General features: G+C 45.2%; 28 non-coding genes across 28 annotated transcripts; all 28 read left to right on the plus strand.

The window, feature by feature from the left end:
* Positions 1-550: 550 nt before the first annotated feature.
* Positions 551-622, plus strand: trnac-gca (transfer RNA cysteine (anticodon GCA)). Its single transcript has one exon. It is a non-coding gene; the product is annotated as a tRNA-Cys (tRNA).
* A 510-nt stretch (positions 623-1,132) lies between these two features.
* Positions 1,133-1,205, plus strand: trnav-cac (transfer RNA valine (anticodon CAC)). Its single transcript has one exon. It is a non-coding gene; the product is annotated as a tRNA-Val (tRNA).
* Positions 1,206-1,977: 772 nt separating this feature from the next.
* trnas-gcu (transfer RNA serine (anticodon GCU)) lies at positions 1,978-2,059 on the plus strand. Its single transcript has one exon. It is a non-coding gene; the product is annotated as a tRNA-Ser (tRNA).
* Positions 2,060-2,659: 600 nt separating this feature from the next.
* On the plus strand, positions 2,660-2,731 carry trnac-gca (transfer RNA cysteine (anticodon GCA)). The gene has a single exon. It is a non-coding gene; the product is annotated as a tRNA-Cys (tRNA).
* Positions 2,732-3,241: 510 nt separating this feature from the next.
* On the plus strand, positions 3,242-3,314 carry trnav-cac (transfer RNA valine (anticodon CAC)). The gene has a single exon. It is a non-coding gene; the product is annotated as a tRNA-Val (tRNA).
* A 772-nt stretch (positions 3,315-4,086) lies between these two features.
* On the plus strand, positions 4,087-4,168 carry trnas-gcu (transfer RNA serine (anticodon GCU)). The gene has a single exon. It is a non-coding gene; the product is annotated as a tRNA-Ser (tRNA).
* Positions 4,169-4,768: 600 nt separating this feature from the next.
* On the plus strand, positions 4,769-4,840 carry trnac-gca (transfer RNA cysteine (anticodon GCA)). Its single transcript has one exon. It is a non-coding gene; the product is annotated as a tRNA-Cys (tRNA).
* A 502-nt stretch (positions 4,841-5,342) lies between these two features.
* On the plus strand, positions 5,343-5,415 carry trnav-cac (transfer RNA valine (anticodon CAC)). The gene has a single exon. It is a non-coding gene; the product is annotated as a tRNA-Val (tRNA).
* Positions 5,416-6,187: 772 nt separating this feature from the next.
* On the plus strand, positions 6,188-6,269 carry trnas-gcu (transfer RNA serine (anticodon GCU)). The gene has a single exon. It is a non-coding gene; the product is annotated as a tRNA-Ser (tRNA).
* Positions 6,270-6,869: 600 nt separating this feature from the next.
* On the plus strand, positions 6,870-6,941 carry trnac-gca (transfer RNA cysteine (anticodon GCA)). Its single transcript has one exon. It is a non-coding gene; the product is annotated as a tRNA-Cys (tRNA).
* Positions 6,942-7,443: 502 nt separating this feature from the next.
* trnav-cac (transfer RNA valine (anticodon CAC)) lies at positions 7,444-7,516 on the plus strand. The gene has a single exon. It is a non-coding gene; the product is annotated as a tRNA-Val (tRNA).
* Positions 7,517-8,288: 772 nt separating this feature from the next.
* On the plus strand, positions 8,289-8,370 carry trnas-gcu (transfer RNA serine (anticodon GCU)). Its single transcript has one exon. It is a non-coding gene; the product is annotated as a tRNA-Ser (tRNA).
* Positions 8,371-8,970: 600 nt separating this feature from the next.
* On the plus strand, positions 8,971-9,042 carry trnac-gca (transfer RNA cysteine (anticodon GCA)). Its single transcript has one exon. It is a non-coding gene; the product is annotated as a tRNA-Cys (tRNA).
* A 510-nt stretch (positions 9,043-9,552) lies between these two features.
* On the plus strand, positions 9,553-9,625 carry trnav-cac (transfer RNA valine (anticodon CAC)). Its single transcript has one exon. It is a non-coding gene; the product is annotated as a tRNA-Val (tRNA).
* A 726-nt stretch (positions 9,626-10,351) lies between these two features.
* Positions 10,352-10,433, plus strand: trnas-gcu (transfer RNA serine (anticodon GCU)). Its single transcript has one exon. It is a non-coding gene; the product is annotated as a tRNA-Ser (tRNA).
* Positions 10,434-11,033: 600 nt separating this feature from the next.
* On the plus strand, positions 11,034-11,105 carry trnac-gca (transfer RNA cysteine (anticodon GCA)). The gene has a single exon. It is a non-coding gene; the product is annotated as a tRNA-Cys (tRNA).
* A 510-nt stretch (positions 11,106-11,615) lies between these two features.
* Positions 11,616-11,688, plus strand: trnav-cac (transfer RNA valine (anticodon CAC)). Its single transcript has one exon. It is a non-coding gene; the product is annotated as a tRNA-Val (tRNA).
* A 772-nt stretch (positions 11,689-12,460) lies between these two features.
* Positions 12,461-12,542, plus strand: trnas-gcu (transfer RNA serine (anticodon GCU)). The gene has a single exon. It is a non-coding gene; the product is annotated as a tRNA-Ser (tRNA).
* Positions 12,543-13,142: 600 nt separating this feature from the next.
* Positions 13,143-13,214, plus strand: trnac-gca (transfer RNA cysteine (anticodon GCA)). Its single transcript has one exon. It is a non-coding gene; the product is annotated as a tRNA-Cys (tRNA).
* A 510-nt stretch (positions 13,215-13,724) lies between these two features.
* trnav-uac (transfer RNA valine (anticodon UAC)) lies at positions 13,725-13,797 on the plus strand. The gene has a single exon. It is a non-coding gene; the product is annotated as a tRNA-Val (tRNA).
* Positions 13,798-14,569: 772 nt separating this feature from the next.
* On the plus strand, positions 14,570-14,651 carry trnas-gcu (transfer RNA serine (anticodon GCU)). The gene has a single exon. It is a non-coding gene; the product is annotated as a tRNA-Ser (tRNA).
* A 600-nt stretch (positions 14,652-15,251) lies between these two features.
* On the plus strand, positions 15,252-15,323 carry trnac-gca (transfer RNA cysteine (anticodon GCA)). Its single transcript has one exon. It is a non-coding gene; the product is annotated as a tRNA-Cys (tRNA).
* Positions 15,324-15,833: 510 nt separating this feature from the next.
* On the plus strand, positions 15,834-15,906 carry trnav-cac (transfer RNA valine (anticodon CAC)). Its single transcript has one exon. It is a non-coding gene; the product is annotated as a tRNA-Val (tRNA).
* Positions 15,907-16,678: 772 nt separating this feature from the next.
* trnas-gcu (transfer RNA serine (anticodon GCU)) lies at positions 16,679-16,760 on the plus strand. The gene has a single exon. It is a non-coding gene; the product is annotated as a tRNA-Ser (tRNA).
* Positions 16,761-17,350: 590 nt separating this feature from the next.
* trnac-gca (transfer RNA cysteine (anticodon GCA)) lies at positions 17,351-17,422 on the plus strand. Its single transcript has one exon. It is a non-coding gene; the product is annotated as a tRNA-Cys (tRNA).
* Positions 17,423-17,932: 510 nt separating this feature from the next.
* Positions 17,933-18,005, plus strand: trnav-cac (transfer RNA valine (anticodon CAC)). Its single transcript has one exon. It is a non-coding gene; the product is annotated as a tRNA-Val (tRNA).
* Positions 18,006-18,777: 772 nt separating this feature from the next.
* On the plus strand, positions 18,778-18,859 carry trnas-gcu (transfer RNA serine (anticodon GCU)). The gene has a single exon. It is a non-coding gene; the product is annotated as a tRNA-Ser (tRNA).
* Positions 18,860-19,459: 600 nt separating this feature from the next.
* Positions 19,460-19,531, plus strand: trnac-gca (transfer RNA cysteine (anticodon GCA)). The gene has a single exon. It is a non-coding gene; the product is annotated as a tRNA-Cys (tRNA).
* The last annotated feature ends 434 nt before the right edge of the window (positions 19,532-19,965 follow it).

Raw genomic sequence — 19,965 nt, forward strand, 5'->3', positions numbered from 1 at the left:
TTTCAAGCCCTCCTGCAAAAAACATGTAATGCTGGAGGCCAAAACTTTTGCGTGAAGCAGAACTCTGTCGGCTGACTCCAGTGATCCGGGTTCAAACGTGGTGGAACTTTCTCAAATAACTCTTCCAGTTTACTGCATGACATTATACGGCAAGCGGTGGCAAGATACTAATAACTTCAAGGCTGTTACTGTTAGCACTCTGCATTTTGAATCCAGATTCTCAGGGGGCACTTGAGTGTTTTCAGACTCTAAAGTCCATCCTACGTGCCTACTGTCTAGAAAGTGGTAAAGACTAGGTTGAGGGGTTGCCTTTGTTGATGTTCAGTGTAAGTGGAACAGTACAGTACAGGAATCATAACAACTGGAAACATAAGCAGAATGGTTGAAAGCATACATTGTCTCTACCACAATTTGTATAGGTCAGTGCTAGAGCATTTAACAGCAGATAGAGACGTCCCACGTTCACTTGGACATTCTCACGATGGCTTTAATTGCTGCGACGTACAACACGTGAAGCTTTTTCAATTCTTCAGCGTGGTGTTGGTTTCACGGGGGTATAGCTCAGTGGTAGAGCATTTGACTGCAGATCAAGAGGTCCCCGGTTCAAATCCGGGTGCCCCCTTAGAAAAAGCCCACATGCTTGCAGCGGTAGGTCGGCGTGCTAATGTTTCTGACGCAAAGTTCGTCCTGGAACCTTGTAACGCAGGTGTAGGCAACGTCATTCCTGGAGTGCCGCATTCCTGCAGAATTTATCTTCAGCTCTTATCGTAGCTCTGTGGCTAATTAAGGTCTAAAGGGTCGGCTGAAAACTACAAAACTAGGTTTTATCAGGGTTGGAAATAAAATCTGCAGTACTGCAGCATTACAGGGCCGACGTTGCCCACCACGGTTGTAACGCTAAAGCCGGACATACACTGTGGGATTTCAGCACAATCGTGGCTAAATGCCAACGTACAAGGTTTGCCTGTTCCAAAAGAAACATACATGCATTCCCAGCAAATGCGTCGCCTTTCTCATACAGTATGTGCGGTTACTTTAAACGACCGTTAGGGGTTTTCCCTTTAAAATGTGTGGCGTACAGAGAAAATATGTGGCAGAATCTGTTCAAACAACCAGGGACCGTGAGAGGCAGGTTTCTGTAGTGTAGTGGTTATCACATTCGCCTCACACGCGAAAGGTCCTCGGTTCGAAACCGAGCAGAAACAGCATGTGCCTTTTGATACAAAGCCAGGTCAAACTTCTTTCGTGATGCACTTTACCATGAAGTGCCATGAAGCACTTTCAAAGTTACACACAGTGGTAGGTTTCCGCCTCACACGCGACAGGTGGCCTGCTCGCAAGTGTGCGAAAAGCATTGCCCCTTTGGGGAGTGTTGCACAGAAAGAGAAAATGTGTGGCCGAATCAATCAAAACAACCGAAGAATCCAAATGAGCAGGTTTCTATGGTGTAGTGGTTAACACGCTCGCCTCACACGCGAAAGGTTCTCGGTTCCTCTGAAATAAACGCTTTGTTAGAGATGTGAAAGGGTTTAAGCCACATTGATTTAATTACGTGAACAGTTAAATCAGTTTGCGAACCCGATCGTCGGTTTGTGAGAGTTAAACTTAGGGCGGGTGAGGGTTTTAAAGTTCAGTCTACATTACCCAGCAATTTAGGTCAACGAAAACCTCTTGTTCCCTTTACGTAAAGTCTTGAATGGTTTTCGCCTGTTTCATGTTGAAATCTGTTGAAAACAATTTTGAAAAAAACCCCTATCATTTAAAGGTCAGTCCTTTTTATGATTTCTAAACATGTCTAAGGCGATGGATTGCTAATCCACAGTTCTCTTAACGCCTTTAACTTCCATTAGGCTGATATGAACGCTTTCTAAAAGATAGCATTTCATTACCTCAACAGTTGATTCAACTTGACACAAGCTGCTATGTACTTGCTGGTCGGTTAGGATTAGGGAAATGCCCAAAGGATGCGGTTCCAAGGACGAGGTGGCCGAGTGGTTAAGGCGATGGACTGCTAATCCATTGTGCTCTGCACGCGTGGGTTCGAATCCCATCCTCGTCGTTTGTCGTTACCTTTGAACTGCAACTGCAACCAAGGCGTATAAGCCACAATTTCAAGCCCTCCTGCAAAAAACATGTAATGCTGGAGGCCAAAACTTTTGCGTGAAGCAGAACTCTGTCGGCTGACTCCAGTGATCCGGGTTCAAACGTGGTGGAACTTTCTCAAATAACTCTTCCAGTTTACTGCATGACATTATACGGCAAGCGGTGGCAAGATACTAATAACTTCAAGGCTGTTACTGTTAGCACTCTGCATTTTGAATCCAGATTCTCAGGGGGCACTTGAGTGTTTTCAGACTCTAAAGTCCATCCTACGTGCCTACTGTCTAGAAAGTGGTAAAGACTAGGTTGAGGGGTTGCCTTTGTTGATGTTCAGTGTAAGTGGAACAGTACAGTACAGGAATCATAACAACTGGAAACATAAGCAGAATGGTTGAAAGCATACATTGTCTCTACCACAATTTGTATAGGTCAGTGCTAGAGCATTTAACAGCAGATAGAGACGTCCCACGTTCACTTGGACATTCTCACGATGGCTTTAATTGCTGCGACGTACAACACGTGAAGCTTTTTCAATTCTTCAGCGTGGTGTTGGTTTCACGGGGGTATAGCTCAGTGGTAGAGCATTTGACTGCAGATCAAGAGGTCCCCGGTTCAAATCCGGGTGCCCCCTTAGAAAAAGCCCACATGCTTGCAGCGGTAGGTCGGCGTGCTAATGTTTCTGACGCAAAGTTCGTCCTGGAACCTTGTAACGCAGGTGTAGGCAACGTCATTCCTGGAGTGCCGCATTCCTGCAGAATTTATCTTCAGCTCTTATCGTAGCTCTGTGGCTAATTAAGGTCTAAAGGGTCGGCTGAAAACTACAAAACTAGGTTTTATCAGGGTTGGAAATAAAATCTGCAGTACTGCAGCATTACAGGGCCGACGTTGCCCACCACGGTTGTAACGCTAAAGCCGGACATACACTGTGGGATTTCAGCACAATCGTGGCTAAATGCCAACGTACAAGGTTTGCCTGTTCCAAAAGAAACATACATGCATTCCCAGCAAATGCGTCGCCTTTCTCATACAGTATGTGCGGTTACTTTAAACGACCGTTAGGGGTTTTCCCTTTAAAATGTGTGGCGTACAGAGAAAATATGTGGCAGAATCTGTTCAAACAACCAGGGACCGTGAGAGGCAGGTTTCTGTAGTGTAGTGGTTTTCACATTCGCCTCACACGCGAAAGGTCCTCGGTTCAAAACCGAGCAGAAACAGCATGTGCCTTTTGATACAAAGCCAGGTCAAACTTCTTTCGTGATGCACTTTACCATGAAGTGCCATGAAGCACTTTCAAAGTTACACACAGTGGTAGGTTTCCGCCTCACACACGACAGGTGGCCTGCTCGCAAGTGTGCGAAAAGCATTGCCCCTTTGGGGAGTGTTGCACAGAAAGAGAAAATGTGTGGCCGAATCAATCAAAACAACCGAAGAATCCAAATGAGCAGGTTTCTATGGTGTAGTGGTTAACACGCTCGCCTCACACGCGAAAGGTTCTCGGTTCCTCTGAAATAAACGCTTTGTTAGAGATGTGAAAGGGTTTAAGCCACATTGATTTAATTACGTGAACAGTTAAATCAGTTTGCGAACCCGATCGTCGGTTTGTGAGAGTTAAACTTAGGGCGGGTGAGGGTTTTAAAGTTCAGTCTACATTACCCAGCAATTTAGGTCAACGAAAACCTCTTGTTCCCTTTACGTAAAGTCTTGAATGGTTTTCGCCTGTTTCATGTTGAAATCTGTTGAAAACAATTTTGAAAAAAACCCCTATCATTTAAAGGTCAGTCCTTTTTATGATTTCTAAACATGTCTAAGGCGATGGATTGCTAATCCACAGTTCTCTTAACGCCTTTAACTTCCATTAGGCTGATATGAACGCTTTCTAAAAGATAGCATTTCATTACCTCAACAGTTGATTCAACTTGACACAAGCTGCTATGTACTTGCTGGTCGGTTAGGATTAGGGAAATGCCCAAAGGATGCGGTTCCAAGGACGAGGTGGCCGAGTGGTTAAGGCGATGGACTGCTAATCCATTGTGCTCTGCACGCGTGGGTTCGAATCCCATCCTCGTCGTTTGTCGTTACCTTTGAACTGCAACTGCAACCAAGGCGTATAAGCCACAATTTCAAGCCCTCCTGCAAAAAACATGTAATGCTGGAGGCCAAAACTTTTGCGTGAAGCAGAACTCTGTCGGCTGACTCCAGTGATCCGGGTTCAAACGTGGTGGAACTTTCTCAAATAACTCTTCCAGTTTACTGCATGACATTATACGGCAAGCGGTGGCAAGATACTAATAACTTCAAGGCTGTTACTGTTAGCACTCTGCATTTTGAATCCAGATTCTCAGGGGGCACTTGAGTGTTTTCAGACTCTAAAGTCCATCCTACGTGCCTACTGTCTAGAAAGTGGTAAAGACTAGGTTGAGGGGTTGCCTTTGTTGATGTTCAGTGTAAGTGGAACAGTACAGTACAGGAATCATAACAACTGGAAACATAAGCAGAATGGTTGAAAGCATACGTTGTCTCTACCACAATTTGTATAGGTCAGTGCTAGAGCATTTAACAGCAGATAGAGACGTCCCACGTTCACTTGGACATTCTCACGATGGCTTTAATTGCTGCGACGTACAACACGTGAAGCTTTTTCAATTCTTCAGCGTGGTGTTGGTTTCACGGGGGTATAGCTCAGTGGTAGAGCATTTGACTGCAGATCAAGAGGTCCCCGGTTCAAATCCGGGTGCCCCCTTAGAAAAAGCCCACATGCTTGCAGCGGCGTGCTAATGTTTCTGACGCAAAGTTCGTCCTGGAACCTTGTAACGCAGGTGTAGGCAACGTCATTCCTGGAGTGCCGCATTCCTGCAGAATTTATCTTCAGCTCTTATCGTAGCTCTGTGGCTAATTAAGGTCTAAAGGGTCGGCTGAAAACTACAAAACTAGGTTTTATCAGGGTTGGAAATAAAATCTGCAGTACTGCAGCATTACAGGGCCGACGTTGCCCACCACGGTTGTAACGCTAAAGCCGGACATACACTGTGGGATTTCAGCACAATCGTGGCTAAATGCCAACGTACAAGGTTTGCCTGTTCCAAAAGAAACATACATGCATTCCCAGCAAATGCGTCGCCTTTCTCATACAGTATGTGCGGTTACTTTAAACGACCGTTAGGGGTTTTCCCTTTAAAATGTGTGGCGTACAGAGAAAATATGTGGCAGAATCTGTTCAAACAACCAGGGACCGTGAGAGGCAGGTTTCTGTAGTGTAGTGGTTATCACATTCGCCTCACACGCGAAAGGTCCTCGGTTCGAAACCGAGCAGAAACAGCATGTGCCTTTTGATACAAAGCCAGGTCAAACTTCTTTCGTGATGCACTTTACCATGAAGTGCCATGAAGCACTTTCAAAGTTACACACAGTGGTAGGTTTCCGCCTCACACGCGACAGGTGGCCTGCTCGCAAGTGTGCGAAAAGCATTGCCCCATTGGGGAGTGTTGCACAGAAAGAGAAAATGTGTGGCCGAATCAATCAAAACAACCGAAGAATCCAAATGAGCAGGTTTCTATGGTGTAGTGGTTAACACGCTCGCCTCACACGCGAAAGGTTCTCGGTTCCTCTGAAATAAACGCTTTGTTAGAGATGTGAAAGGGTTTAAGCCACATTGATTTAATTACGTGAACAGTTAAATCAGTTTGCGAACCCGATCGTCGGTTTGTGAGAGTTAAACTTAGGGCGGGTGAGGGTTTTAAAGTTCAGTCTACATTACCCAGCAATTTAGGTCAACGAAAACCTCTTGTTCCCTTTACGTAAAGTCTTGAATGGTTTTCGCCTGTTTCATGTTGAAATCTGTTGAAAACAATTTTGAAAAAAACCCCTATCATTTAAAGGTCAGTCCTTTTTATGATTTCTAAACATGTCTAAGGCGATGGATTGCTAATCCACAGTTCTCTTAACGCCTTTAACTTCCATTAGGCTGATATGAACGCTTTCTAAAAGATAGCATTTCATTACCTCAACAGTTGATTCAACTTGACACAAGCTGCTATGTACTTGCTGGTCGGTTAGGATTAGGGAAATGCCCAAAGGATGCGGTTCCAAGGACGAGGTGGCCGAGTGGTTAAGGCGATGGACTGCTAATCCATTGTGCTCTGCACGCGTGGGTTCGAATCCCATCCTCGTCGTTTGTCGTTACCTTTGAACTGCAACTGCAACCAAGGCGTATAAGCCACAATTTCAAGCCCTCCTGCAAAAAACATGTAATGCTGGAGGCCAAAACTTTTGCGTGAAGCAGAACTCTGTCGGCTGACTCCAGTGATCCGGGTTCAAACGTGGTGGAACTTTCTCAAATAACTCTTCCAGTTTACTGCATGACATTATACGGCAAGCGGTGGCAAGATACTAATAACTTCAAGGCTGTTACTGTTAGCACTCTGCATTTTGAATCCAGATTCTCAGGGGGCACTTGAGTGTTTTCAGACTCTAAAGTCCATCCTACGTGCCTACTGTCTAGAAAGTGGTAAAGACTAGGTTGAGGGGTTGCCTTTGTTGATGTTCAGTGTAAGTGGAACAGTACAGTACAGGAATCATAACAACTGGAAACATAAGCAGAATGGTTGAAAGCATACGTTGTCTCTACCACAATTTGTATAGGTCAGTGCTAGAGCATTTAACAGCAGATAGAGACGTCCCACGTTCACTTGGACATTCTCACGATGGCTTTAATTGCTGCGACGTACAACACGTGAAGCTTTTTCAATTCTTCAGCGTGGTGTTGGTATCACGGGGGTATAGCTCAGTGGTAGAGCATTTGACTGCAGATCAAGAGGTCCCCGGTTCAAATCCGGGTGCCCCCTTAGAAAAAGCCCACATGCTTGCAGCGGCGTGCTAATGTTTCTGACGCAAAGTTCGTCCTGGAACCTTGTAACGCAGGTGTAGGCAACGTCATTCCTGGAGTGCCGCATTCCTGCAGAATTTATCTTCAGCTCTTATCGTAGCTCTGTGGCTAATTAAGGTCTAAAGGGTCGGCTGAAAACTACAAAACTAGGTTTTATCAGGGTTGGAAATAAAATCTGCAGTACTGCAGCATTACAGGGCCGACGTTGCCCACCACGGTTGTAACGCTAAAGCCGGACATACACTGTGGGATTTCAGCACAATCGTGGCTAAATGCCAACGTACAAGGTTTGCCTGTTCCAAAAGAAACATACATGCATTCCCAGCAAATGCGTCGCCTTTCTCATACAGTATGTGCGGTTACTTTAAACGACCGTTAGGGGTTTTCCCTTTAAAATGTGTGGCGTACAGAGAAAATATGTGGCAGAATCTGTTCAAACAACCAGGGACCGTGAGAGGCAGGTTTCTGTAGTGTAGTGGTTATCACATTCGCCTCACACGCGAAAGGTCCTCGGTTCGAAACCGAGCAGAAACAGCATGTGCCTTTTGATACAAAGCCAGGTCAAACTTCTTTCGTGATGCACTTTACCATGAAGTGCCATGAAGCACTTTCAAAGTTACACACAGTGGTAGGTTTCCGCCTCACACGCGACAGGTGGCCTGCTCGCAAGTGTGCGAAAAGCATTGCCCCTTTGGGGAGTGTTGCACAGAAAGAGAAAATGTGTGGCCGAATCAATCAAAACAACCGAAGAATCCAAATGAGCAGGTTTCTATGGTGTAGTGGTTAACACGCTCGCCTCACACGCGAAAGGTTCTCGGTTCCTCTGAAATAAACGCTTTGTTAGAGATGTGAAAGGGTTTAAGCCACATTGATTTAATTACGTGAACAGTTAAATCAGTTTGCGAACCCGATCGTCGGTTTGTGAGAGTTAAACTTAGGGCGGGTGAGGGTTTTAAAGTTCAGTCTACATTACCCAGCAATTTAGGTCAACGAAAACCTCTTGTTCCCTTTACGTAAAGTCTTGAATGGTTTTCGCCTGTTTCATGTTGAAATCTGTTGAAAACAATTTTGAAAAAAACCCCTATCATTTAAAGGTCAGTCCTTTTTATGATTTCTAAACATGTCTAAGGCGATGGATTGCTAATCCACAGTTCTCTTAACGCCTTTAACTTCCATTAGGCTGATATGAACGCTTTCTAAAAGATAGCATTTCATTACCTCAACAGTTGATTCAACTTGACACAAGCTGCTATGTACTTGCTGGTCGGTTAGGATTAGGGAAATGCCCAAAGGATGCGGTTCCAAGGACGAGGTGGCCGAGTGGTTAAGGCGATGGACTGCTAATCCATTGTGCTCTGCACGCGTGGGTTCGAATCCCATCCTCGTCGTTTGTCGTTACCTTTGAACTGCAACTGCAACCAAGGCGTATAAGCCACAATTTCAAGCCCTCCTGCAAAAAACATGTAATGCTGGAGGCCAAAACTTTTGCGTGAAGCAGAACTCTGTCGGCTGACTCCAGTGATCCGGGTTCAAACGTGGTGGAACTTTCTCAAATAACTCTTCCAGTTTACTGCATGACATTATACGGCAAGCGGTGGCAAGATACTAATAACTTCAAGGCTGTTACTGTTAGCACTCTGCATTTTGAATCCAGATTCTCAGGGGGCACTTGAGTGTTTTCAGACTCTAAAGTCCATCCTACGTGCCTACTGTCTAGAAAGTGGTAAAGACTAGGTTGAGGGGTTGCCTTTGTTGATGTTCAGTGTAAGTGGAACAGTACAGTACAGGAATCATAACAACTGGAAACATAAGCAGAATGGTTGAAAGCATACGTTGTCTCTACCACAATTTGTATAGGTCAGTGCTAGAGCATTTAACAGCAGATAGAGACGTCCCACGTTCACTTGGACATTCTCACGATGGCTTTAATTGCTGCGACGTACAACACGTGAAGCTTTTTCAATTCTTCAGCGTGGTGTTGGTTTCACGGGGGTATAGCTCAGTGGTAGAGCATTTGACTGCAGATCAAGTGGTCCCCGGTTCAAATCCGGGTGCCCCCTTAGAAAAAGCCCACATGCTTGCAGCGGTAGGTCGGCGTGCTAATGTTTCTGACGCAAAGTTCGTCCTGGAACCTTGTAACGCAGGTGTAGGCAACGTCATTCCTGGAGTGCCGCATTCCTGCAGAATTTATCTTCAGCTCTTATCGTAGCTCTGTGGCTAATTAAGGTCTAAAGGGTCGGCTGAAAACTACAAAACTAGGTTTTATCAGGGTTGGAAATAAAATCTGCAGTACTGCAGCATTACAGGGCCGACGTTGCCCACCACGGTTGTAACGCTAAAGCCGGACATACACTGTGGGATTTCAGCACAATCGTGGCTAAATGCCAACGTACAAGGTTTGCCTGTTCCAAAAGAAACATACATGCATTCCCAGCAAATGCGTCGCCTTTCTCATACAGTATGTGCGGTTACTTTAAACGACCGTTAGGGGTTTTCCCTTTAAAATGTGTGGCGTACAGAGAAAATATGTGGCAGAATCTGTTCAAACAACCAGGGACCGTGAGAGGCAGGTTTCTGTAGTGTAGTGGTTATCACATTCGCCTCACACGCGAAAGGTCCTCGGTTCGAAACCGAGCAGAAACAGCATGTGCCTTTTGATACAAAGCCAGGTCAAACTTCTTTCGTGATGCACTTTACCATGAAGTGCCATGAAGCACTTTCAAAGTTACACACAGTGGTAGGTTTCCGCCTCACACGCGACAGGTGGCCTGCTCGCAAGTGTGCGAAAAGCATTGCCCCTTTGGGGAGTGTTGAATCCAAATGAGCAGGTTTCTATGGTGTAGTGGTTAACACGCTCGCCTCACACGCGAAAGGTTCTCGGTTCCTCTGAAATAAACGCTTTGTTAGAGATGTGAAAGGGTTTAAGCCACATTGATTTAATTACGTGAACAGTTAAATCAGTTTGCGAACCCGATCGTCGGTTTGTGAGAGTTAAACTTACGGCGGGTGAGGGTTTTAAAGTTCAGTCTACATTACCCAGCAATTTAGGCCAACGAAAACCTCTTGTTCCCTTTACGTAAAGTCTTGAATGGTTTTCGCCTGTTTCATGTTGAAATCTGTTGAAAACAATTTTGAAAAAAACCCCTATCATTTAAAGGTCAGTCCTTTTTATGATTTCTAAACATGTCTAAGGCGATGGATTGCTAATCCACAGTTCTCTTAACGCCTTTAACTTCCATTAGGCTGATATGAACGCTTTCTAAAAGATAGCATTTCATTACCTCAACAGTTGATTCAACTTGACACAAGCTGCTATGTACTTGCTGGTCGGTTAGGATTAGGGAAATGCCCAAAGGATGCGGTTCCAAGGACGAGGTGGCCGAGTGGTTAAGGCGATGGACTGCTAATCCATTGTGCTCTGCACGCGTGGGTTCGAATCCCATCCTCGTCGTTTGTCGTTACCTTTGAACTGCAACTGCAACCAAGGCGTATAAGCCACAATTTCAAGCCCTCCTGCAAAAAACATGTAATGCTGGAGGCCAAAACTTTTGCGTGAAGCAGAACTCTGTCGGCTGACTCCAGTGATCCGGGTTCAAACGTGGTGGAACTTTCTCAAATAACTCTTCCAGTTTACTGCATGACATTATACGGCAAGCGGTGGCAAGATACTAATAACTTCAAGGCTGTTACTGTTAGCACTCTGCATTTTGAATCCAGATTCTCAGGGGGCACTTGAGTGTTTTCAGACTCTAAAGTCCATCCTACGTGCCTACTGTCTAGAAAGTGGTAAAGACTAGGTTGAGGGGTTGCCTTTGTTGATGTTCAGTGTAAGTGGAACAGTACAGTACAGGAATCATAACAACTGGAAACATAAGCAGAATGGTTGAAAGCATACGTTGTCTCTACCACAATTTGTATAGGTCAGTGCTAGAGCATTTAACAGCAGATAGAGACGTCCCACGTTCACTTGGACATTCTCACGATGGCTTTAATTGCTGCGACGTACAACACGTGAAGCTTTTTCAATTCTTCAGCGTGGTGTTGGTTTCACGGGGGTATAGCTCAGTGGTAGAGCATTTGACTGCAGATCAAGAGGTCCCCGGTTCAAATCCTGGTGCCCCCTTAGAAAAAGCCCACATGCTTGCAGCGGTAGGTCGGCGTGCTAATGTTTCTGACGCAAAGTTCGTCCTGGAACCTTGTAACGCAGGTGTAGGCAACGTCATTCCTGGAGTGCCGCATTCCTGCAGAATTTATCTTCAGCTCTTATCATAGCTCTGTGGCTAATTAAGGTCTAAAGGGTCGGCTGAAAACTACAAAACTAGGTTTTATCAGGGTTGGAAATAAAATCTGCAGTACTGCAGCATTACAGGGCCGACGTTGCCCACCACGGTTGTAACGCTAAAGCCGGACATACACTGTGGGATTTCAGCACAATCGTGGCTAAATGCCAACGTACAAGGTTTGCCTGTTCCAAAAGAAACATACATGCATTCCCAGCAAATGCGTCGCCTTTCTCATACAGTATGTGCGGTTACTTTAAACGACCGTTAGGGGTTTTCCCTTTAAAATGTGTGGCGTACAGAGAAAATATGTGGCAGAATCTGTTCAAACAACCAGGGACCGTGAGAGGCAGGTTTCTGTAGTGTAGTGGTTATCACATTCGCCTCACACGCGAAAGGTCCTCGGTTCGAAACCGAGCAGAAACAGCATGTGCCTTTTGATACAAAGCCAGGTCAAACTTCTTTCGTGATGCACTTTACCATGAAGTGCCATGAAGCACTTTCAAAGTTACACACAGTGGTAGGTTTCCGCCTCACACGCGACAGGTGGCCTGCTCGCAAGTGTGCGAAAAGCATTGCCCCTTTGGGGAGTGTTGCACAGAAAGAGAAAATGTGTGGCCGAATCAATCAAAACAACCGAAGAATCCAAATGAGCAGGTTTCTATGGTGTAGTGGTTAACACGCTCGCCTCACACGCGAAAGGTTCTCGGTTCCTCTGAAATAAACGCTTTGTTAGAGATGTGAAAGGGTTTAAGCCACATTGATTTAATTACGTGAACAGTTAAATCAGTTTGCGAACCCGATCGTCGGTTTGTGAGAGTTAAACTTACGGCGGGTGAGGGTTTTAAAGTTCAGTCTACATTACCCAGCAATTTAGGCCAACGAAAACCTCTTGTTCCCTTTACGTAAAGTCTTGAATGGTTTTCGCCTGTTTCATGTTGAAATCTGTTGAAAACAATTTTGAAAAAAAACCCTATCATTTAAAGGTCAGTCCTTTTTATGATTTCTAAACATGTCTAAGGCGATGGATTGCTAATCCACAGTTCTCTTAACGCCTTTAACTTCCATTAGGCTGATATGAACGCTTTCTAAAAGATAGCATTTCATTACCTCAACAGTTGATTCAACTTGACACAAGCTGCTATGTACTTGCTGGTCGGTTAGGATTAGGGAAATGCCCAAAGGATGCGGTTCCAAGGACGAGGTGGCCGAGTGGTTAAGGCGATGGACTGCTAATCCATTGTGCTCTGCACGCGTGGGTTCGAATCCCATCCTCGTCGTTTGTCGTTACCTTTGAACTGCAACTGCAACCAAGGCGTATAAGCCACAATTTCAAGCCCTCCTGCAAAAAACATGTAATGCTGGAGGCCAAAACTTTTGCGTGAAGCAGAACTCTGTCGGCTGACTCCAGTGATCCGGGTTCAAACGTGGTGGAACTTTCTCAAATAACTCTTCCAGTTTACTGCATGACATTATACGGCAAGCGGTGGCAAGATACTAATAACTTCAAGGCTGTTACTGTTAGCACTCTGCATTTTGAATCCAGATTCTCAGGGGGCACTTGAGTGTTTTCAGACTCTAAAGTCCATCCTACGTGCCTACTGTCTAGAAAGTGGTAAAGACTAGGTTGAGGGGTTGCCTTTGTTGATGTTCAGTGTAAGTGGAACAGTACAGTACAGGAATCATAACAACTGGAAACATAAGCAGAATGGTTGAAAGCATACGTTGTCTCTACCACAATTTGTATAGGTCAGTGCTAGAGCATTTAACAGCAGATAGAGACGTCCCACGTTCACTTGGACATTCTCACGATGGCTTTAATTGCTGCGACGTACAACACGTGAAGCTTTTTCAATTCTTCAGCGTGGTGTTGGTTTCACGGGGGTATTGCTCAGTGGTAGAGCATTTGACTGCAGATCAAGAGGTCCCCGGTTCAAATCCGGGTGCCCCCTTAGAAAAAGCCCACATGCTTGCAGCGGTAGGTCGGCGTGCTAATGTTTCTGACGCAAAGTTCGTCCTGGAACCTTGTAACGCAGGTGTAGGCAACGTCATTCCTGGAGTGCCGCATTCCTGCAGAATTTATCTTCAGCTCTTATCGTAGCTCTGTGGCTAATTAAGGTCTAAAGGGTCGGCTGAAAACTACAAAACTAGGTTTTATCAGGGTTGGAAATAAAATCTGCAGTACTGCAGCATTACAGGGCCGACGTTGCCCACCACGGTTGTAACGCTAAAGCCGGACATACACTGTGGGATTTCAGCACAATCGTGGCTAAATGCCAACGTACAAGGTTTGCCTGTTCCAAAAGAAACATACATGCATTCCCAGCAAATGCGTCGCCTTTCTCATACAGTATGTGCGGTTACTTTAAACGACCGTTAGGGGTTTTCCCTTTAAAATGTGTGGCGTACAGAGAAAATATGTGGCAGAATCTGTTCAAACAACCAGGGACCGTGAGAGGCAGGTTTCTGTAGTGTAGTGGTTATCACATTCGCCTCACACGCGAAAGGTCCTCGGTTCGAAACCGAGCAGAAACAGCATGTGCCTTTTGATACAAAGCCAGGTCAAACTTCTTTCGTGATGCACTTTACCATGAAGTGCCATGAAGCACTTTCAAAGTTACACACAGTGGTAGGTTTCCGCCTCACACGCGACAGGTGGCCTGCTCGCAAGTGTGCGAAAAGCATTGCCCCTTTGGGGAGTGTTGCACAGAAAGAGAAAATGTGTGGCCGAATCAATCAAAACAACCGAAGAATCCAAATGAGCAGGTTTCTATGGTGTAGTGGTTAACACGCTCGCCTCACACGCGAAAGGTTCTCGGTTCCTCTGAAATAAACGCTTTGTTAGAGATGTGAAAGGGTTTAAGCCACATTGATTTAATTACGTGAACAGTTAAATCAGTTTGCGAACCCGATCGTCGGTTTGTGAGAGTTAAACTTACGGCGGGTGAGGGTTTTAAAGTTCAGTCTACATTACCCAGCAATTTAGGCCAACGAAAACCTCTTGTTCCCTTTACGTAAAGTCTTGAATGGTTTTCGCCTGTTTCATGTTGAAATCTGTTGAAAACAATTTTGAAAAAAAACCCTATCATTTAAAGGTCAGTCCTTTTTATGATTTCTAAACATGTCTAAGGCGATGGATTGCTAATCCACAGTTCTCTTAACGCCTTTAACTTCCATTAGGCTGATATGAACGCTTTCTAAAAGATAGCATTTCATTACCTCAACAGTTGATTCAACTTGACACAAGCTGCTATGTACTTGCTGGTCGGTTAGGATTAGGGAAATGCCCAAAGGATGCGGTTCCAAGGACGAGGTGGCCGAGTGGTTAAGGCGATGGACTGCTAATCCATTGTGCTCTGCACGCGTGGGTTCGAATCCCATCCTCGTCGTTTGTCGTTACCTTTGAACTGCAACTGCAACCAAGGCGTATAAGCCACAATTTCAAGCCCTCCTGCAAAAAACATGTAATGCTGGAGGCCAAAACTTTTGCGTGAAGCAGAACTCTGTCGGCTGACTCCAGTGATCCGGGTTCAAACGTGGTGGAACTTTCTCAAATAACTCTTCCAGTTTACTGCATGACATTATACGGCAAGCGGTGGCAAGATACTAATAACTTCAAGGCTGTTACTGTTAGCACTCTGCATTTTGAATCCAGATTCTCAGGGGGCACTTGAGTGTTTTCAGACTCTAAAGTCCATCCTACGTGCCTACTGTCTAGAAAGTGGTAAAGACTAGGTTGAGGGGTTGCCTTTGTTGATGTTCAGTGTAAGTGGAACAGTACAGTACAGGAATCATAACAACTGGAAACATAAGCAGAATGGTTGAAAGCATACGTTGTCTCTACCACAATTTGTATAGGTCAGTGCTAGAGCATTTAACAGCAGATAGAGACGTCCCACGTTCACTTGGACATTCTCACGATGGCTTTAATTGCTGCGACGTACAACACGTGAAGCTTTTTCAATTCTTCAGCGTGGTGTTGGTTTCACGGGGGTATAGCTCAGTGGTAGAGCATTTGACTGCAGATCAAGAGGTCCCCGGTTCAAATCCGGGTGCCCCCTTAGAAAAAGCCCACATGCTTGCAGCGGTAGGTCGGCGTGCTAATGTTTCTGACGCAAAGTTCGTCCTGGAACCTTGTAACGCAGGTGTAGGCAACGTCATTCCTGGAGTGCCGCATTCCTGCAGAATTTATCTTCAGCTCTTATCATAGCTCTGTGGCTAATTAAGGTCTAAAGGGTCGGCTGAAAACTACAAAACTAGGTTTTATCAGGGTTGGAAATAAAATCTGCAGTACTGCAGCATTACAGGGCCGACGTTGCCCACCACGGTTGTAACGCTAAAGCCGGACATACACTGTGGGATTTCAGCACAATCGTGGCTAAATGCCAACGTACAAGGTTTGCCTGTTCCAAAAGAAACATACATGCATTCCCAGCAAATGCGTCGCCTTTCTCATACAGTATGTGCGGTTACTTTAAACGACCGTTAGGGGTTTTCCCTTTAAAATGTGTGGCGTACAGAGAAAATATGTGGCAGAATCTGTTCAAACAACCAGGGACCGTGAGAGGCAGGTTTCTGTAGTGTAGTGGTTATCACATTCGCCTCACACGCGAAAGGTCCTCGGTTCGAAACCGAGCAGAAACAGCATGTGCCTTTTGATACAAAGCCAGGTCAAACTTCTTTCGTGATGCACTTTACCATGAAGTGCCATGAAGCACTTTCAAAGTTACACACAGTGGTAGGTTTCCGCCTCACACGCGACAGGTGGCCTGCTCGCAAGTGTGCGAAAAGCATTGCCCCTTTGGGGAGTGTTGCACAGAAAGAGAAAATGTGTGGCCGAATCAATCAAAACAACCGAAGACTCCAAATGAGCAGGTTTCTATGGTGTAGTGGTTAACACGCTCGCCTCACACGCGAAAGGTTCTCGGTTCCTCTGAAATAAACGCTTTGTTAGAGATGTGAAAGGGTTTAAGCCACATTGATTTAATTACGTGAACAGTTAAATCAGTTTGCGAACCCGATCGTCGGTTTGTGAGAGTTAAACTTACGGCGGGTGAGGGTTTTAAAGTTCAGTCTACATTACCCAGCAATTTAGGCCAACGAAAACCTCTTGTTCCCTTTACGTAAAGTCTTGAATGGTTTTCGCCTGTTTCATGTTGAAATCTGTTGAAAACAATTTTGAAAAAAAACCCTATCATTTAAAGGTCAGTCCTTTTTATGATTTCTAAACATGTCTAAGGCGATGGATTGCTAATCCACAGTTCTCTTAACGCCTTTACCTTCCATTAGGCTGATATGAACGCTTTCTAAAAGATAGCATTTCATTACCTCAACAGTTGATTCAACTTGACACAAGCTGCTATGTACTTGCTGGTCGGTTAGGATAAGGGAAATGCCCAAAGGGAGCGGTTCCAAGGACGAGGTGGCCGAGTGGTTAAGGCGATGGACTGCTAATCCATTGTGCTCTGCACGCGTGGGTTCGAATCCCATCCTCGTCGTTTGTCGTTACCTTTGAACTGCAACTGCAACCAAGGCGTATAAGCCACTTTTTCAAGCCCTCCTGCAAAAAACGTGTAATGCTGGAGGCCAAAACTTTTGCGTGAAGCAGAACTCTGTCGGCTGACTCCAGTGATCCGGGTTCAAACGTGGTGGAACTTTTTCTTCCAGTTTACTGCATGACATTATACGGCAAGCGGTGGCAAGATACTAATAACTTCAAGGCTGTTACTGTTAGCACTCTGCATTTTGAATCCAGATTCTCAGGGGGCACTTGAGTGTTTTCAGACTCTAAATCCATCCTACGTGCCTACTGTCTAGAAAGTGGTAAAGACTAGGTTGAGGGGTTGCCTTTGTTGATGTTCAGTGTAAGTGGAACAGTACAGTACAGGAATCATAACAACTGGAAACATAAGCAGAATGGTTGAAAGCATACGTTGTCTCTACCACAATTTGTATAGGTCAGTGCTAGAGCATTTAACAGCAGATAGAGACGTCCCACGTTCACTTGGACATTCTCACGATGGCTTTAATTGCTGCGACGTACAACACGTGAAGCTTTTTCATTTCTTCAGCGTGGTGTTGGTTTCACGGGGGTATAGCTCAGTGGTAGAGCATTTGACTGCAGATCAAGAGGTCCCCGGTTCAAATCCGGGTGCCCCCTTAGAAAAAGCCCACATGCTTGCAGCGGTAGGTCGGCGTGCTAATGTTTCTGACGCAAAGTTCGTCCTGGAACCTTGTAACGCAGGTGTAGGCAACGTCATTCCTGGAGTGCCGCATTCCTGCAGAATTTATCTTCAGCTCTTATCGTAGCTCTGTGGCTAATTAAGGTCTAAAGGGTCGGCTGAAAACTACAAAACTAGGTTTTATCAGGGTTGGAAATAAAATCTGCAGTACTGCAGCATTACAGGGCCGACGTTGCCCACCACGGTTGTAACGCTAAAGCCGGACATACACTGTGGGATTTCAGCACAATCGTGGCTAAATGCCAACGTACAAGGTTTGCCTGTTCCAAAAGAAACATACATGCATTCCCAGCAAATGCGTCGCCTTTCTCATACAGTATGTACGGTTACTTTAAACGACCGTTAGGGGTTTTCCCTTTAAAATGTGTGGCGTACAGAGAAAATATGTGGCAGAATCTGTTCAAACAACCAGGGACCGTGAGAGGCAGGTTTCTGTAGTGTAGTGGTTATCACATTCGCCTCACACGCGAAAGGTCCACGGGTCGAAACCGAGCAGAAACAGCATGTGCCTTTTGATACAAAGCCAGGTCAAACTTCTTTCGTGATGCACTTTACCATGAAGTGCCATGAAGCACTTTCAAAGTTACACACAGTGGTAGGTTTCCGCCTCACACGCGACAGGTGGCCTGCTCGCAAGTGTGCGAAAAGCGTTGCCCCTTTGGGGAGTGTTGCACAGAAAGAGAAAATGTGTGGCCGAATCAATCAAAACAACCGAAGAATCCAAATGAGCAGGTTTCTATGGTGTAGTGGTTAACACGCTCGCCTCACACGCGAAAGGTTCTCGGTTCCTCTGAAATAAACGCTTTGTTAGAGATGTGAAAGGGTTTAAGCCACATTGATTTAATTACGTGAACAGTTAAATCAGTTTGCGAACCCGATCGTCGGTTTGTGAGAGTTAAACTTACAGCGGGTGAGGGTTTTAAAGTTCAGTCTACATTACCCAGCAATTTAGGCCAACGAAAACCTCTTGTTCCCTTTACGTAAAGTCTTGAATGGTTTTCGCCTGTTTCATGTTGAAATCTGTTGAAAACAATTTTGAAAAAAAACCCTATCATTTAAAGGTCAGTCCTTTTTATGATTTCTAAACATGTCTAAGGCGATGGATTGCTAATCCACAGTTCTCTTAACGCCTTTACCTTCCATTAGGCTGATATGAACGCTTTCTAAAAGATAGCATTTCATTACCTCAACAGTTGATTCAACTTGACACAAGCTGCTATGTACTTGCTGGTCGGTTAGGATTAGGGAAATGCCCAAAGGAAGCGGTTCCAAGGACGAGGTGGCCGAGTGGTTAAGGCGATGGACTGCTAATCCATTGTGCTCTGCACGCGTGGGTTCGAATCCCATCCTCGTCGTTTGTCGTTACCTTTGAACTACAACTGCAACCAAGGTGTATAAGCCACAATTTCAAGCCCTCCTGCAAAAAACGTGTAATGCTGGAGGCCAAAACTTTTGCGTGAAGCAGAACTCTGTCGGCTGACTCCAGTGATCCGGGTTCAAACGTGGTGGAACTTTCTCAAATAACTCTTCCAGTTTACTGCATGACATTATACGGCAAGCGGTGGCAAGATACTAATAACTTCAAGGCTGTTACTGTTAGCACTCTGCATTTTGAATCCAGATTCTCAGGGGGCACTTGAGTGTTTTCAGACTCTAAAGTCCATCCTACGTGCCTACTGTCTAGAAAGTGGTAAAGACTAGGTTGAGGGGTTGCCTTTGTTGATGTTCAGTGTAAATGGAACAGTACAGTACAGGAATCATAACAACTGGAAACATAAGCAGAATGGTTGAAAGCATACGTTGTCTCTACCACAATTTGTATAGGTCAGTGCTAGAGCATTTAACAGCAGATAGAGACGTCCCACGTTCACTTGGACATTCTCACGATGGCTTTAATTGCTGCGACGTACAACACGTGAAGCTTTTTCAATTCTTCAGCGTGGTGTTGGTTTCACGGGGGTATAGCTCAGTGGTAGAGCATTTGACTGCAGATCAAGAGGTTCCCGGTTCAAATCCGGGTGCCCCCTTAGAAAAAGCCCACATGCTTGCAGCGGTAGGTCGGCGTGCTAATGTTTCTGACACAAAGTTCATCCCGGAACCTTGTAACGCAGGTGTAGGCAACGTCATTCCTGGAGTGCCGCATTCCTGCAGAATTTATCTTCAGCTCTTATCGTAGCTCTGTGGCTAATTAAGGTCTAAAGGGTCGGCTGAAAACTACAAAACTAGGTTTTATCAGGGTTGGAAATAAAATCTGCAGTACTGCAGCATTACAGGGCCGACGTTGCCCACCACGGTTGTAACGCTAAAGCCGGACATACACTGTGGGATTTCAGCACAATCGTGGCTAAATGCCAACGTACAAGGTTTGCCTGTTCCAAAAGAAACATACATGCATTCCCAGCAAATGCGTCGCCTTTCTCATACAGTATGTACGGTTACTTTAAACGACCGTTAGGGGTTT

The sequence above is a fragment of the Misgurnus anguillicaudatus genome, chromosome 6 (genome assembly GCF_027580225.2).
Source record: "Misgurnus anguillicaudatus chromosome 6, ASM2758022v2, whole genome shotgun sequence".
Lineage (NCBI taxonomy): Eukaryota > Metazoa > Chordata > Actinopteri > Cypriniformes > Cobitidae > Misgurnus > Misgurnus anguillicaudatus.